Consider the following 15,077-nt stretch of genomic DNA (forward strand, 5'->3'; position numbering starts at 1 on the left):
GAAAGCTTTTTTTTAGTAGTGTCTTCATCTTCATTGTGACGGTGCTCGTTGTTCTGGGTCTAGTTTTGGGATTGAGGCTCCTTCGCCGCCGCCACCACCACAACACTGCAAATAAATGCTCAGATGAATCTTGCATTCCTTCACCAACCACATTTCCAAACCCCAATTTCAACACCAACCCCACCTTCTCCAATTGACAACAACCCCACTACCCCACAAACTCCTCAGGTTCCAAATCCAATTCCTCTTCCTCCTTACTCCAATAACACATCTTTGCCGCCGCCGCCGCCGCCGCCGATTCTGCAGTCTCCACCGCCCCCGGAGGAAACAACCCCTCCGAATCCTCCTAGTGTGGCGGCACCGCCTATGAACACTCCCACACCAGGGTCGGCGCTGTTGACCCCAGGTCCTGTGCTGACATGCACGTTCAGCTGACATGTGGCGCCGCCTAAAAAGACAAAGGAGAGAACGGCGAAGGTGGAAGAGGAAGAAGTAACCTTTAACTCGGACAATTTTCCACACTCAGACAAAACAAAACCCACTCTTCTTCTCTTTCTTTGATGTTCTTTAAGTTTAAGCCTCTCTCTCACTCTCATCGCACATTTCAAAACGACACCGTATTCTCCACCACACTTCCATCTCTCTCTCTATATATGCTTCCTCTTCCAACCGTCACTCCAAATTCACTCTTATGGAAGTAGTTACCTTCACCCTCGCTGTCTTCGTGCCACTCATTCTCGCCGGAGCTTCCTCCGCCAGGGAGCTCCGGCCGTCGGACCATGGCCTCACCTTCCAGACACTCCCACACCATAGCGTGATATGATATGGTATGGATACATTAACAATGGCAAATTCAGTGCTGACATGCACGTTCAGCTGCGTCTCAAACTAGCGCTGGTCATATCTAGCATGTGTTTATAGGACAAGTGGATGATACTTTAACTTCCACATGCCAACTATTATGACTTCGTATTAATTGGAATAAATAACTACTTTATAAATTAGCAATACATCCAACTTGCTGAATAAAATAATATTAAATATTAATCAATTGTCCCCATCTTACTACGGACATGGCTATATATGTTCAAGAACATCAAGTTTTGCACTCACAACAAACCAAAAAGCAGAGCTAACTAGCTAGACTAAAATGGCAGAAACTGCAGTGTCCTTGGCTGGTAAGCATGCCCTTCCAAAAATATTGGAAGCTGTCAAAATGGTGAGAGATCTCCCAAAAGAAGTTAGAGACATTACAGATGAACTTGAAAGCTTTCAAGATTTCATTAATGATGCTGATAAAGTGGCTGAAGCTGAACAAGATGATGGAAGGTGTCATAGAATAAAAGAAAGGGTTATGCGGCTGAGAGAAGCAGCTTTTCGCATGGAAGATGTCATCGATGAATATAACATCTCCTGTGAGGATAAGCAACCTGGTGATCCTCGATATGCAGCTTTACTATGTGAGGCTGTTGACTTCATCAAAACTCAAATCCTTCGCCTTCAAAGTGCGTACAAGATTCAGGATGTTAAATCGCTTGTTCGTGCTGAAAGAGATGGTTTCCAAACCCATTTTCCTTTAGAACCAAGACTAACAAGTTCTAGAGGAAATCAAGATGTCACCTGGCAGAAACTTCGAATGGATCCTCTCTTTATCGAGGAAGACGATGTTGTGGGGCTTGATGGCCCTAGAGATACATTGAAAAATTGGTTGATAAAGGGAAGTGAAAAACGCACTGTCATCTCTGTGGTTGGAATTCCTGGGGTGGGAAAAACCACTCTTGCCAAGCAAGTTTATGACCAGGTGCGTAACAATTTCGAGTGCCATACATTGATCAGAGTGTCTCAATCCTACTCTGCAGAAGGACTGCTGAGGCGTTTGTTGGATGAGCTTTGCAAAGTGAAAAAGGAGGACCCTCCCAAGGATGTTTCTAACATGGAGTCATTGACCGAAGAAGTCAGAAACCACTTGCGCAACAAGAGGTATGTTGTCTTGTTTGATGACGTATGGAGTGAAACATTTTGGGATCACATTGAATCTGCTGTGATGGATAATAAAAATGCAAGTAGGATTTTAATCACAACCAGGGATGAGAAGGTTGCGGGATATTGTTAGAAATCTTCTTTTGTTGAGGTGCTTAAGCTAGAAGAGCCATTAACTGAAGAAGAATCATTGAAATTGTTTTCTAAGAAGGCATTTCAGTATAGTTCCGATGGAGATTGTCCAGAAGAACTTAAAGATATATCTCTTGAAATTGTTAGAAAGTGTAAAGTTTTACCTCTAGTAATAGTGGCCATTGGTGGTCTTTTGTCTCAAAAAGATGAAAGTGCACCTGAATGGGGACAGTTTAGTCGAGATCTAAGTTTAGACTTGGAGAGGGATTCTAAGTTAAATAGTATAACAAAAATTTTAGGTTTAAGTTATGATGATTTGCCGATCAATCTCAGATCATGTTTATTGTATTTCGGAATGTATCCGGAGGACTATGAAATTAAATCTGATAGATTGATTAGACAATGGATAGCTTAAGGGTTTGTCAAACATGAAACCGAAAAACATTGGAAGAAGTTGGGCAACAATATTTATCAGGGTTGGTCCGTAGAAGTTTGGTGCAAGTATCCTCATTTAGAATTGATGGCAAAGTTAAAAGGTGTCGTGTTCATGACTTATGTTGAGTCGTTGGCAAATGTACCAAATTGTCACAAGTAGTAAAGTGCTCGGAAGTTCGAGTGTCAAATCCACAGGGACGTTGTTTGTACTTAGACTAATGCAAACCCAATTTACAAGCAAGAGATAATAAATTTAAAATAAAAAATAGAAAAAGATAGAAGATAAGAAAAGATAAAATTAGAAGATAAAGGAAAAGATAAAAGAATTAAAGATAAAATTAAAAGATAAAGAAAAAGGAAGAAGATTAGAAAAGTGAAAGATAAGAAAGATAAAAGATTTAGATAAAAAAAAAATAAATTCAAGATAAGATAATGTTGGGAACTGACTTGCCTAGCCTGCCTAGGATATATGAGTTTATGATTTTTTCTTTACCAATTCAGGTGATTCTATCCCACCCACATCTATTCATTTACTTGTCCCTGATGCCTCACGATGACAAGCCTATTTTACCTATCTATCCCCCAAATGCCTATGCAAAGACGCAATAGATAAAATGCATGAAGTTCTAATTCTAGATGTTTGCTTTGACACATGGGCATAATGCAATCACTTATGGCTAGCAATGATTTTATTATGATATCTTTTCTTCTTGTTCTATTAGAAGTTATCATCTCCCGAGCGTCTAACCCCTAAAACTAATGCATGCATATCTTCTTTAAATCTTATTTAGAAGTTACCCTCTCCCGAGCATCTAACCCCTAACAGAATATAAAGATGAGTATGCAAGATAAAAATAGAAAAGAAAATAGGAAAGAAAAACCTGGTATTGCATTGATAAATAGTGAAGAATACATCATACATCGCATTGGCTTCTAGGCCTGCCAGGCCCTAAGTAAGGGTTTAGCCACTCATGGTCATGAGGGCTTTACAATGAGAGGAGGGGTGAAAGAAAGAAAGGGAATAAATGAAACCCCTAGGAGAGGGGGTTCTGTGGTGGTGTGTTCTTCCCTTTGGACTGACTCTCTATTTATAGCTGCTGAAGTGGGCTTTGGGCCTTCGTAGGCGCGCTCAGCGTGACACACCCTCGCTTAGCGCGTGTAGATCGCGGGCTTAGTGCGTGTGTTGCAGGCTTAGTGCGTTCTTCTGTTGGATCGCTGGCTTAGCGCGCGTGTTGCAAGCTTAGCGCGTTCTTCTGTTGGATCGCAAGCTTAGCGTGCGTGTTGCATGCTTAGCGCGCGCTTCTATTGGATCACGGGCTTAGCGCGTGACGTACGCTCAGCATGGGTATTGGGCTGGGCCTGCTTCAGATTTTCTTCTTTTCTTCAATTTTTTTGGCCTTTTTGCTTGTTACACCTCCAGTTTTTATATCTGCAGCCAAAATTCAACAAAACATCAATTATTTAATATTTAAGCGCAAATAACTGCTAAATAATTATTTTTAAAGACAATTTTGCCTTATTTTCTATTATCAAAATATAATTATTTAGCAATTATCAAAATCCCCCAAATTAAAACTTTGCTTGTCCCCAAGCAAATGAAATTAAAAGCAGGCTCCGAATGCTTCAACACTTTCAGTGGCTGCAATTTCTCAGATTCCTCCAACTGGTCCTTTCCGCATTTGTCATAATCTCACAATGGAAGCATAAATTACATCAAGATGAAATTGGTTGGTATCGGAAATCAATCAAGTTGGTTTGCCTCACTTTCCTCACAAGGTTAGTGTTTATTGTCTGGGGTGAGTGTTTAAAATTTATACGACCTGCAATTAAGATTCCCAAATTTTGCACTTCATCTCAATTAAAGTTATTCTTACTTACATTTGGTGGATCACTAAGGACTTTTATTGGCTTGTAATGGGGCCTGGCTAGACAAGAAATCATGGTTTTTCTGGGATTTCAAACTTAAGGTTATAAGAGAGCATTCATCCTAGAAAAACTTATACTTAGCCTAGGCTTTATTTGTTTTTCAGCCTTAACACATGCAATCTATTTTTCTTATTTCCAACCTTAGCACTTATGGCACCTCTCTTTTTTTTTTCTGCCCTTATTTTCTTTTTTTTCTTTTTTTTTGGGAAAGAGACTTTGGGCTTACAAGTTTTTTTTTTTTTTGGGTGCCTTATTATGTGCTACTTTTACATTCCCAAGACCATCTTCATTCTACCCATCCCCCAAATTAGGGGTTTATTATGACTAAAACCTTTATGCTCTCTTAGAATCCTAAAATAAGGTTAGAGATATCACAATTAGGCTCAGGGGTTTTATTTAAAAAAATAATTACTAATTTTGGCTCAACAAGGGTGCAAGGGATAAATTTCATCACAGGTTGGCTTTTTGGCTATGTGGCTAAAATAAAAAATAAAAAAAGAAACATGGCCTTGATCATATCCACCTTATGTAAATAATCTAACAGTCTAAGAATGATGCAAAATTAGGAATTTAAAAACATACGTTCTCTCATAATTAAGTTCACACAGCTCTCCGGGACAAGATAAAGTTATCGGCTTACCGGAACATGATCTATTTCCATCAAGCTAACCTGTTCTCTCTTTGTGATTCATGTCCCACTGTTTGACTGACTCTTGCTTCTAGGAATCCAGTATTTTCATAATTGTCATGCAGCATTTCAAGTGTTGAATCCTTCAAAAAAAGCCTAAATAGTGACTTCACAAATATCATGCAATTTTTATTCAATAACTGAATTTAAACTACTAAAATTAAAATGCATAAAATCAAAATGCACAAATTCAAAATAAAGAAAAGAAATAACACAACTATCCTAAAAGAAACAAAATTGCAATTAACTAAAAGAGATAAAGTTTGAAATCCTGGGTTGCCTCCCAGTAAGCGCTTCTTTAACGTCATTAGCTTGACGGGTCAAATGCCTTCAAGGTGGCATGAAGGTCACAAAGAACACATCTTCCTTGCATTTTCGCCTCTTAGCTAGAGACGCCATGAAACTCATGTATGCTGGAAACACCTTCCATATTGTAGCAAAAAAAGTGCTGGTGGTCAAGGAGAGAAGGACACTTAAGGGTTTATCATGTTTTCCATGTCTTTCTTCCTTGACAATCAGTTGATGAGGAGTGGTATTGACTTGGAGAATACTTTCTTGTTGAATTCTACTTGTGAGTACTTCTCCCATTGTTGTGCTTTCTCCTCATTTCTTTCTATCTCTTCCTTCTTTTCTTCTTCCACATCTTCCTCAGTTAAAATTACCTTGCACTCCTTTTTGGGCTTCATCTCAATATTTATCGCAAAGGTTTCGTTGGGCCTTTCAGCAACTAGCTTAGCTAATTGTACTTCCAAATTTCTGATTGCTGCATCAGTGCTCTTCTGATGTGACCTTGTTTCCTGCATGAATTGTACCAGCAATTCTTCTAGCCTAGTGCTTTCTTCTTGTGGGTTGGGCTCTTGGTCACGTAGAATGACATAATCATTGGCCGCCATATTCTCTATTAGCTCAATAGCTTCTTCTGGAGCCTTTAACTTGATTTTTCCACCGGCTGAGGCGTCGAGGAGCTACTTGGAATGGGGTTGCAAGCCATCAATAAAGATGTTGAGCTGGACTGGCTCGCTAAACCCATGTGTAGGAGTCTTCCAAAGTAACCCATGAAAGCGATCAAGGGCTTCACTCAACGATTCATGAGGATGTTGGTGGAAGGATGAGATTTCCACCTTTTCCTCAATGGTCTTGGACTCTGGGAAGTACTTCTTCAGGAACTTCTCCACCACCCCGTCCCATGTCCGCAGGCTATTCCCTTTTAACGAGCGAAGCCATGTTTTTGCTTCACCGGCCAAGGAAAAACAAAATAAGTCGAGGCGGATGACATCTTCAGGCACTCCTACTATCTTCACCGTGTTGCAAATGTCGATGTATATGGCCAGGTGTGCGTATGGATCTTCACTTGGTAGGCCGTAAAATAAATTCCCTTGAATCAGCTGGATCAAGAAATATGGATATGAGAAGTTGGTCGTCCGCACCTCTGGTCTAGCTATGCTGGTGAAGTACTGAGGTATAATAGAGCTAGAGTAATCCTCTAGCGTCATTCTTTGTGGACGATTTTCTACCATGATGCGTTCTTCGAAGAAGAAGTGTGCACTATTAACAAAAGAAATAACTACCGTGCACGTTATCACATAATAAATAATTTTTTATTTTATTTATTTTATTTAAAAAAGAAAAGAATAAAGTAAGAATGAGTAAAGAGAAAAAAATTGAAAAATAAAATAAAGCAGCTAAAAGAAATAATAGATAAAAAAACAAAAAAATAAAATAAAAATAAAAATAGAAAGTGAAAACTAATTGCTTACAAATTGGAATATGCAATTAATCAAGTACGAAAAACAAAGTACTCGGCAACGGCGCCAAAAACTTGTTGACTCGTTGACAAGTGTACCAAATTGTCACAAGTAGTAAAGTGCTCGGAAGTTCGAGTGTTGAATCCATAGAGACGTTATTTGTACTTAGACTAATGCAAACCCAATTTACAAGCAAGAGATAATAAATTTAAAATAAAAAATAGAAAAAGATAGAAGATAAGAAAAGATAAAATTAGAAGATAAAGGCAAAGATAAAAGAATTAAAGATAAAAGAAAAAGATAAAGAAAAAGGGAGAAGATTAGAAAAGTGAAAGATAAGAAAGATAAAAGATTTAGATAAAAAAAAGATAAATTCAAGATAAGATAATGTTGGGAACTGACTTGCCTAGCCTGCCTAGGATGTATGAGTTTATGATTTTTTCTTTACCAACTCAGGTGATTCTATCCCACCCACATCTATTCATTTACTTGTCCCTGATGTCTCACGATGACAAGCCTATTTTACCTATCTATCCCCAAATGCCTATGCAAAGACTCAATAGATAAAATAAAATGCATGAAGTTCTAATTCTAGATGTTTGCTTTGACGCATGGGCATAATGCAATCACTTTATGCCTAGCAATGATTTTATTATGATATCTTTTCTTCTTGTTCTATTAGAAGTTATCCTCTCCCGAGCGTCTAACCCCTAAAACTAATGCATGCATATCTTCTTTAAATCTTATTTAGAAGTTACCCTCTCCCGAGCATCTAACCCCTAACAGAATATAAAGATGAGTATGCAAGATAAAAATAGAAAAGAAAATAGGAAAGAAAAACCTGGTATTGCATTGATAAATAGTGAAGAGTACATCATACATCGCATTGGCTTCTAGGCTTGCCAGGCCCTAACAAAGGGTTTAGCCACTCATGGTCATGAGGGCTTTACAATGAGAGGAGGGGTGAAAGAAAGAAAGGGAATAAATGAAACCCCTAGGAGAGGGGGTTCTGTGGTGGTGTGTTCTTTCCTTTGGACTGACTCTCTATTTATAGTTGTTGAAGTGGGCTTTGGGCCTTCGTAGGCGTGCTCAGCGCGACACACCCTCGCTCAGCGCGTGTAGATCGCGGGCTTAGCACGCATGTTGCAGGCTTAGCGCGTTCTTCTGTTGGATCGCTGGCTTAGCGCGCGTATTGCAAGCTTAGCGCGTTCTTCTGTTGGATCGCAGGCTTAGCGCGCGTGTTGCAGGCTTAGCGCGCGCTTCTGTTGGATCACGGGCTTAGCGCGTGACGCACGCTCAGCGTGCGTATTGGGCTAGGCCTGCTTCAGATTTTCTTCTTTTCTTCAATTTTTCTGGCCTTTTTGCTTGTTACACCTCCAGTTTTTATATCTGTAGCCAAAATTCAACAAAACATCAATTATTTAATATTTAAGCGTAAATAATTGCTAAATAATTATTTTTAAAGACAATTTTGCCTTATTTTCTATTATCAAAATACAATTATTTAACAGTTATCAACTTAATACACGACATGATCCTTAGAAAAGTCAAGGATATAGGGTTTTGCCAGAGGAGATTAGTAAGCTTAAAAAGCTACGTCATCTTCTGAGTGGCTATATATCTTCAATTCAATGGAAGGATATTGGAGGCATGACATCCCTACGAGAGATACCTCCAGTGATTATAGATGATGATGGAGTGGTCATTAGAGAGGTAGGAAAGCTAAAGCAGTTAAGGGAACTGTTGGTGGTAGATTTTAGGGGAAAACACGAAAAGACTTTGTGTTCCTTAATAAATGAGAAGCCACTCTTGGAGAAACTACTTATTGATGCAGCTGATGTGAGTGAAGTAATTGACTTGTACATTACGTCACCTATGTCTACACTTAGGAAGCTTGTCCTATATGGGAAGTTAACAAGGTTGCCAAATTGGATTTCACAGTTCCCAAATCTTGTCAACTGTATTTGTACTACTCCAGGTTGACTAATTATGGATTGAAATCACTAAAAAATTTGCCAAGGTTGTTGTTCCTCGTTTTAAGTGACAATGCTTACGAAGGTGAAACTTTGAATTTTCAAAGTGGAGGGTTTCAGAAACTAAAGCAACTGCAACTCAGATATTTGTATCAATTGAAGTGCATCCTTATCGACAGAGGAGCACTGTGTTCTGTGGAAGAAATTGTTTTACAAGACCTCCCCCAACTCAAAACAGTTCCCTCTGGAATTCAACACTTGGAGAAGCTTAAAGATCTCGATATCGTGCACATGCCAACTGAATTGGTGCACCCAATTGCTCCCGATGGAGGAGAAGACCACTGGATCATCCAAGATGTGCCCCATGTACGTATTTGGAGCAGGTATGCTGAAGAACCTTTGCATATATTCGGCAGAAGTCATCACTAAGATGCGTCCAAATTTGAAAATAGAAGGTGCGTCTTTTTCACATCTATAACTTTGTAGAATGACATTCGTGGCCTTTTTCTTTTCTTCAATAAAAAATGCAACCATTAACAAATTCCTAAAATAATTACTTTTGCCTCATTTTCTCTTCTAGTATTTGTTTCGTTTTTCTTTCTCTGCAACTTCTCACGTAAAAGTTAGGGATAGAATTTTCTAACAAGTATATGCCTACACCAACCAATGTTAACGTTTCTTCATTATAAGATTCTCACCATTCTAATCCTTTCTATTATTGTGCTCAGAATTGGTAGATGTTGACCTCAACTGGGTTGAGTTTTTTTATTTCCATGTTGATAAATACTTGAAAATTTTCATTGTATCATTTGAAGAAGAAATTAACTTGGTGTTTTTATAGGGTCGTAAGCATATAATTCATGTAAATGTTGTGGATTTTTAAAGTTCCATTACAATTGAAGCCCAATAATGTGGATTTTTTTCGTACATTAGATTGTGTTAAATGTTCCTAATTTTTATGCTTTGAAGTTTGACCCACTTTGTACAACCATAGATTTTAGGAAAGCACTGAGGGAAGATTGTAAGAGGTGTTCCCATTCCAATGTTTCTGACGTTCGAATCTTGTGGTTTTTTGAGTGTTAATTATTACGTCCAATTTAGCGTTATTAACACCAACACAATACAAAAAAGCTAAAAATAGTGTTCCTACAAAGGAAGATAATTTTTGACAACTGGAAAACTCAAGATTCCCTCAAGTTCTTTCTTTTGCGGCCCGTTAAATGGTGGATGAGTGGATTTGAGGCATCAAAGGGCAAGATTCATCAAATTGATTTTTTAAGCTTCCTTATTCTCTTTCTCTTGTTTCCCTTTTTTCTAAAATGTGTACTCAAATTTTTGTTAACTTGATGTAATTTGAATTCTTATCTGTAATTCAAATTCATTTCTTTTAAATTGAATGTTTGTCTTTTTTTAATTTAGTGCCTTTATAAATTGGCATTTGGTCACTTATAGTGCGTTGATTGTATATTCCTATCGACAACTGTGAAATTGAAATAAGGATTGAATTTAAGATATAATGTAACAAAGTTGGAAATTCTATAGGAATAAATATCAACAATTATGATAATTTAGATATTCTTGAACCTAATGATTGCCCTAATTGAGAAATCCTAAAGATTTAAAATTTTCAATTGTAGAAAAGAGTTTTTGAGTTAAGATATATTCACCTTCAATTACAATAGTAAAAAATAAATTCAGTTTCCAATTATGCTTCTAGAACTTGAATTGGAGTGAAAATTTGGGGTGTACGTGTTAAGCTTGGGGTGAACTCGTATTGTAACAAGACATGTTTGATTTTGGCTTAGCACTTTAATCCTCTTAGCATAGTACTTCAGCAATTTTGGTACCCAAACTTTTATGTTCAGGTTTGATCCCATATTTTTCAAAAACAATTTAATGGTCGAATATATATTATTAAAATCAAGTTATATATCACTTATTTGGAGTTAGATAAATTTTTCAAGGCTTAATTTTATCTTTTTGTCTCATTCATTATTTATTTTATTAATTTTGTCCTCCTAATAATAAAATCTTTAATTTGATTGCTTAATTCCAAATCGATTCAATTTGATCTTTTCGGTCCAAATTCACTTGATATTGTTTATTAATAGTGGGATGAGATTGAATCAAACAAAGGAACAAATTAAATTGTTTATTAAAATTTAAAAAACAAACAGTGAGAACAAGAAGTTTATTAAGGGGTCAATTTGCGCTGTTTTAAAAATTAAAGTACTAAATTAAATTGTTTAATAATAGAGGACCAATGCTAAATAACACGACAAAAAAAGTATGGTTTTTTTTTTTTACTTTTAAAAATTTTGAAAATTTTATTGAATTCTAAAATATTCAATTAACTTGCCTAATTTTTTGTTTATTCACTTTTTTTCCTTTTAATCCTTGAAGTTTGAAAACTTCAAAACTCTTTTTGATCAGAAACATATTTTAACTCTCATAAAACAACACAACAATGTTTCTAAAATTGGACTTTTATAAGTTATTAATAAATCACTTTGTGAGTGATATTTTGTACAAATTTTTGTATTATTTTGTATGCATTTTCTTGATAGAATTTACAATTGGACACTAGTTTTTTATTCCAAAAGTATAACCACTCAATTGAGTGAAAGAGTAAGAAATTATACAAATTTATGAAGATTTAAGAACTTTACATAACTTGATTACTATCGTGGTACATTGATCATGGTCGTGGTAATTAACATGATCACAATAAAGTGATAAGAGTCCTTCCAAACAGCGTCAAGATCCAACAATAGCCATGGTAAATTTACCACGATCATGGTAAATCAAGAGGCTCATAGTCAATTTATAATGGTTCAAGGCTTCAGCGTCACTTCTAACCACAATTGTAGTGCTCCTTTTTGAGCAAATATCTTTAGGAAGCCATATATAGGTTTCTAGACTATGTAAAAATCATTTTTCATTTATTTTGAGTTTTATTCTTATATTTTACGAATTTCAGACAACCTTGAAAGCTTTTAAGTGCCGAAGAACTTAAACAACATCTCTAGAATGGATTATGATCATTGTTCCTACTTATTGGTATGTTTATGTTTATTTTATCTAGGATTGCTAGTGTTGTTCCGATCATGAGGAGCTAGTCCTCCTAGTCCGAAGATTATTAGATAACTTTTCAATTGAACTTGCCCAGTTTTTGTTTGTTCACTCTTTTTTTTCCTATTAATCCTTGATGTTTGAGAACTTCACCACTCTTTCTGATAACAAAAATATTTTGACTCGCATAATACCACACAACAATGTTTTCTGAAATGGGACTGTTATAATTTACATATAACAAACATATTGGACTTACATATGGTGGGTCTGCCACGTCTGAATCATATTGCATTTAGCAAAAAGTTTTGGCAACATATAGTGGCATTTGCATTTCTGTTCTGGGAATAATAGAAGAGATCTAAGGAGATCTATTTACCAGGAAAAACACCATAAGGAACAATAATGCAATGGTACAACAATCAATTTACCTATTATATCAGTACACAACATGAATGATCACAATTGTTGCAGTTCTATGACAAGTGTTGGATGGATGATTACAACATGGAAAAAAATACAATGAAATTCTGACAAGGACTTCCATAACAACTTCGAGTGTCATGCATGGATCACAATCCTACACTGTAGAAGAATTGCTGAAGGATATGTTGCACAAGCTATGCAAAGAAAAATTGGAGACACCTCTTCATAATGATTCATTGATATATGAAGTGAGAAACCACTTGCGCCAAAAGAGGTATGTTGTCCTGTTTCATGAGGTATGGGATAAAAAGTTTTCGGATGGTATTGATTTTGCTATAATTGATAAAAATTCGGACACAGAGGTATCAATCACAACTTCGGACAGAGGTTGCGGAGTTTTGTCAGATAACTTCCTTCATTCAGGTGTATAAGCTAGAACCTTTAAGTGACGAAAAATCTTTGGAATTGTTATGATGTGGAAAGGCATTTTTTTCGGGTTTTGGTGGATGATGTCCAAAAGAATATGAAGACGTAGGTCTTGAAATGGTTAGAAAGTGTGAACGTTTACCTCTAGCAATTGTTCGTGCTCTGGATCGATCATTATTTTTCTCTGACGATTTTTGGAGAGATAATTATTTTTTTTTGTTCTTAAGATCATAAGGAGTATGTCCAAATATTTTTGTGTGAAAATATTAATGTCAACAATTTTAATAAAATCTAGAAAAGGATGAATGTTCTTTGATGTTCTGGGTTTTTCTGGGTGAATGTTGATACGGTTCTTCACTTACTAGGATGAATCTCTGTTGAATTTTGGGGAAAAAAAATATTAGGATGTTTCTGTATTTGTTTGATGCAGCTGTATAAAGCAATAAAGAAATAGTAGCTCAAGCTTTTGCTATAAATGTGTGGCAGGAATTGATCCTACACATACGAGTTCCTTTATGCTGTTCTTTTATTTCCTCTTGTCTAACTTCATATAAAGAATTTTATAGTCCTTTTGGAATTCCAGTGAAAATTCAGTCCTCACTGTTTTCTTATATATATAACAGGAGGAGAATAAAAAATATGACGAAATTAGAAGCGGATTAGGGAGAGTTATGTATCTTAGTACTTCAAGGATGGGAGAATAAATCCTTCCTCTTTTTCTGGCTTACTTTGCTGATATGTATTCTATAAGATCTCATTCATTTGTTTCCTAATCACATTTTTTCTCGTATTTACATCATTGATAGTGGCAATGTTCTTTATAAGTTATGATTATTTTTTCTATATATTTTTTCTGGGCAGATAGAAATTTTTTGGACTGCACTTCTTAATCATGGTTAGGACCAGGGATAATAAATCTTGTTATGCTATCAGGGAAACAAGTTGGTGGATTCAACATTAGGAAAAGAAGTAGGGAATGGAGAACATCTAACTTTCATCAATGCTTCCATCCGAAAATTACCACACTCCACGTAATCTACCACCTATGCTCAATAACTTGGGGTATTCATGAGTGTAATTGCTGCCTAGATTATTTTAACTTTTGAGTTCAGGTTTTTCTCACCAAGGCTGGTGGACACTGCAGTGAGTAACAATTCATTTGATGAGATGTTCTTGCTGGTGGGATTGGTACTCTAGATGAGGTGTTTAAGATACAGGCATGCACTGATTCAGCTTGAATGGATTGGACCAGAGCTCTTTGTGTTCTCTTCTAGAAGAAGTGTTTGAGATACAGGCACTATTCAGCTTGAAATGAATTGGAGTATGCCTTATTTCTCTTTGTCTACATCACACTAATAGGAGTTAGACATAAAATTATGGCTAAATTACTATGTTGGTCTTGTATCTCTATTTTATATTGTAATTTAAGCTTCTATTTGTTAAAAGTTACAAAATGATATTTTATTTATTAAAAGTTGTAAAATGGTTCCTTACATAATTTATTTATTGTATCTTTACTTCTGAAGTAATGTCTTTTTCAGTTGTTTTGGATAAATAAAAAATAATTATTTTAAGTTATAATTAATATTCACACACTGGTAGACCCAAAGATAGCAGAGACAATAATGTGTTTTAAGTGGCATCTTCAATTTGCAAGACAGCTAGATTGAGAAAGGACAAGACAAGGCAAGAAGCCATGTGCAAAGGACTGTTAGATGATTATTGATTACATTGTATTGAGGAATTCTTTTGACTAGTATGATCTATTTTTCACAGGCTGAGATGACAACAAACTTTCATCTCAAGTTTGGCACCTTGTTTCCAATGATATATTTAATTTCCTCAAACGTTTTTTTTTTGCAGTATTACATCTAATATTCTAGTTTATATATATATATATATATATATATATATATATATATATATATATATATATATATATATATATTAGTTTAAAAAGCTCTTTTTGATCTCCCAATATATAAATTTCGTGTATGATATGACTGATTGTTGTGTTCATTCTAACATGAATTTATTCATTTAAATGCAAATTAAAATAGATGAAAAGGATAAAACATTGGACATGGAAAAGTTTAGGAATGTTGATCGGTGGTAAAATAATTTAATGATCAAAATCATAAATTATAAGAAAATTAAGGATAAAAAAATATTTTATCAAAAAACAATTATAAGGACAAAAATTCAATTTTTTTATTAAAGATTAAATACAAAATTCAAAAATGTTAAGGACCAAAAGTATATTATGTCTGTCAA

The 15,077-nt window shown here is 35.7% G+C and overlaps 1 long non-coding RNA gene and 1 pseudogene across 2 annotated transcripts; both read left to right on the top strand.

The window, feature by feature from the left end:
- The first annotated feature begins 1,126 nt into the window (after positions 1-1,126).
- LOC100810543 (disease resistance protein RPM1-like) lies at positions 1,127-9,941 on the top strand (annotated as a pseudogene).
- A 1,903-nt stretch (positions 9,942-11,844) lies between these two features.
- Positions 11,845-14,277, top strand: LOC102663784 (uncharacterized). Of its 2 annotated transcripts, none has more exons than XR_005889796.1 (2): positions 11,845-12,651; positions 13,665-14,277. It is a non-coding gene; the product is annotated as an uncharacterized lncRNA (long non-coding RNA). The 2 variants fall into 2 exon arrangements; XR_419372.3 differs by having other exon boundaries at positions 13,737-14,277.
- The last annotated feature ends 800 nt before the right edge of the window (positions 14,278-15,077 follow it).

This window comes from Glycine max, chromosome 18, assembly GCF_000004515.6.
Source record: "Glycine max cultivar Williams 82 chromosome 18, Glycine_max_v4.0, whole genome shotgun sequence".
NCBI classification, from domain to species: Eukaryota; Viridiplantae; Streptophyta; class Magnoliopsida; order Fabales; family Fabaceae; genus Glycine; species Glycine max.